This window comes from Cynara cardunculus (genome assembly GCF_001531365.2).
Source record: "Cynara cardunculus var. scolymus isolate 2C chromosome LG 5, CcrdV1, whole genome shotgun sequence".
Taxonomy (NCBI): domain Eukaryota; kingdom Viridiplantae; phylum Streptophyta; class Magnoliopsida; order Asterales; family Asteraceae; genus Cynara; species Cynara cardunculus.
The window spans coordinates 23,637,748-23,641,240 of NC_037532.1; positions in this window are offsets into that span (position 1 = coordinate 23,637,748).

Sequence of the window (3,493 nt, forward strand, 5' to 3'; positions counted from 1 at the left end):
AACAACAAAGTGATTATTCTTTCATAGAACAACTTTCACCATCTCAAACTGATTTACAACAGAAATATGGTTACCATAATTCTTTTGAAAATGATGTTGAAATGTTTGAAAATCTTAACTTTGTTAATGTTGAAATAATGGACTGTATTCAAGCATGGACATACAATACAGGTAATACAAACACTAAATGTTATAATTGCCTTTGGTATCCTTCTCTTGAGAAGCGCTCACGTTGTGATCTTTGCATAATAGAAGTTTGTTATTTATGCTTATCATCTGTTTACAAACATAAAATACAAACACCAGTGGTTCAACCACAAAAGACAGACATAATTACAATTCTGTATGATCGGATTCATATTCTTGAAAACCGTATTGAAAATCTAGAAATACATTTTCAACAGTTATCACATCAAGACTATGATAAAGCCTTTCCTGAATTTTCTTGGAAACCTCCAAAAAATAAAGGGATCATTATAAATGATAAAGGTGGTTCGACTTCAACCTCTTATATGGCTATAAATCCTATTATACCCATAATATGTAACAAGAAAGTGCTGAAGAATATTTTTGTTTTAGTCCTTCTGAATATTAGAGGCATGAAGTTTCAATTCCCTGCTTTTATTGATACAGGAGCAACTCAAACAACTTTAGATTCCCAATTCTCCCTCCAACTTTACTTGATAAACTTGTGGAAGCACAAAAGCCTTTGAAGTCTATGACGTTTTCAGGAACAATACACTCAACCAATCATTATTTTAAAAATCTTCAAATCCAATTTCAAACAAATTGTCAAGATTGGTCTGATGTATATCCTTTAGACATATGCTGGGTATCCTCTCTTAATGAGCTTCCTGGAATAAATCTAATCCTTGGATTAAATTTTATTCTTGCAAAGGGTAGATCTTTTACTATTTGTAGCGATTATATCCTCTTTTCTCAGAATACTGCTTTTACACCTATAATATCAGAATACGCTGGCAAGCATGGTGGAGATAGTAGTACAAAAGAAGATGATGAAAAGGAAAGTTTGCAAAACCCTAGGATTGTTTGTACCCCTGATAATTGTTCCTATAACAATATTACCAGTTGTACAAAAAACTAGTGTTACTTAGTCCTAAGAGGACTTTAAATGATTTTCCAAACTTCTCTAAACTACTGGAAAATAATTCTGAAGATGATGACTCTTTTAAAGATTATTCTTTTCTAGACTTATCATATAATCTTATAAAACCCCATATTCTAAATCAAAAACTTATAAGTAATTCTTTTACTTATGAAGGTGTTTTATTTATGGTGGATCATTTACAAAAGACTGAAATTATTGGCGAAATTCCAACAAAGTTTTGGGATAGAAATAAAATCTTTTGTAAACTTGAGATAATTAATCCAGACTTAGTAATAAAGACAGGAATGCCCAAATATGATAATTGGACTATTGATGAGTTCAAGATGCATATTTCACAATTACTAAAGCTTGGAGTAATTACAAGAAGTACTTCTAGTCATAGAACTGCTGCTTTTATAGTTCAAAAAGAATYAGAAAGAAAACGTGGTCAATCACGAATGGTTTTTAACTATAAAAGRTTGAATGACAATACCCATATTGATGGCTATTGTATTCCCACAAAAGAGATTTTATTAAACAAAATACAAGGTGCCAAATGGTTTTCAAAATTTGATCTTAAATCTGGTTTTTGGCAAATAAAAATGCACCCTGAGTCAATCCCATGGACAKCTTTTACATGTAGTGAAGGTCATTTTGAATGGAAGGTTATGCCTTTTGGGTTAAAGAATGCTCCTCAGATTTTTCAAAGAAAAATGGATAATTGTTTTCAACATTTATCTAAATTTACATGTGTCTATATTGATGATGTCCTGGTATTCTCTAAATACAAAAATGAACACTATGCACATTTGTATACTGTTTTCAAAATTTTTGAAAAAGAAGGAATGGTGATTTCACTCAACAAAATGCAACTCTTAAGAGAACATATTGAATTTCTTGGTGTAGAAATAGGAAAGGGAAGAATTAAACTCCAACCTCATATATCTAGAAAGATTTCTGAATTTCCAGATAAATTAGAAAACTTGAAACAACTCCAGAGTTTTTTGGGTTCTCTAAATTATGCTAGACCTTTTATAAAAGATCTTTCTAAATATACCGCTCCTCTTTACAAAAAAACTTCAGTTAAAGGAACAAGAAAGTTTAACTCAGAAGATATTAAACTTGTTCAGAAATTAAAACAATTAGTCATGAATCTTCCTGAAATGAGTTTACCTCTTGATTCAGACTATTTAATTGTTCAAACTGATGGATCTGCACATGGATGGGGAGGAATTCTTTTAAAAAGACCCTCAAAATATTCCTCAATCCATGAAGAACAACTCTRTAGATACTATTCAGGAGTCTACAAAGAAAAAGGAAGATTAACATMTTTGGATTTTGAAGTCCTAGCTGTTATTAATTCCTGTGAATCTTTTGCCCTCTTTTTAACAGGGAAAAAGGAAATGACACTCAGAACTGACTGTGAATCTTTAGTAAAATTTGYTGATATGAAAAAAGAATMTAAGCTTCTTTCAAACAGATGGCTAAGACTAAATRAGTACATTATTGGCAAAGGAATAAAATTTAATTTTGAGCATATTAAAGGCAAAACTAATGTTATTCCTGATCTCTTATCAAGATTTACTTCTTAATATTGTTTTGCAGGATGCCAAAGCCAATAGTTGTCAAGAAAGAAAATATTCCAGATACTGAAGAAAAACTTCAAGTTGGAAGACAATTCATTCCTTTTTATCCTCCTGATAAGCAGTTTGTTCTCAACTTAAGATCCAGACTTACAAAGGAAGAATCTTCTATTTGTGACTCTATTTGGAATCTTAAAACCAAATCTGACCGAACCAATGAGAAATTTTTTATTATTAACTCGGTTGCTCAGAGATTTAATGACATCAAGCAATGTCCAAAACGTTTTTATTGTTATCTCCTTATGAATGGACCTTATAAGGGAATTTATAAAAAAGGGACTGATGTTGCTGCCAAGATTGAAGCTCAGAAACCTCTTTCTTCTTTATGGAAGGGCTTTTATGATCTTTCTGAATGTCTTAAAGTTACGCATGATAAAGTAGGCTTCAATTATTATTTGGACCCTATATTTGAATCTCATCAACCATCTGATGATACTGAAAATATGGACTTCACTTGTGAACACCCTTTTGAAAAACCTTTGATGACATCTTCTACATCTTCACAGATGAAAGGTAAAAATGTTTTATCAGAACCAGAAGATCTTGTTGATAAGCAACTAAGTGTTCCTAATCTTAGTTGCTTTTCTTTTTTACAAAATCTAGTTGATCTTTCAGACATCAACTTTGAAACCTTTTTAAAATACCAAGAATGGCTGATGGTTTTATCCAGATCACCTATTCAAGGTTTTTCAGTACAATTGGAAGAAATTCCTACTCCAGATAATGAAAAAAGAATTTTTTT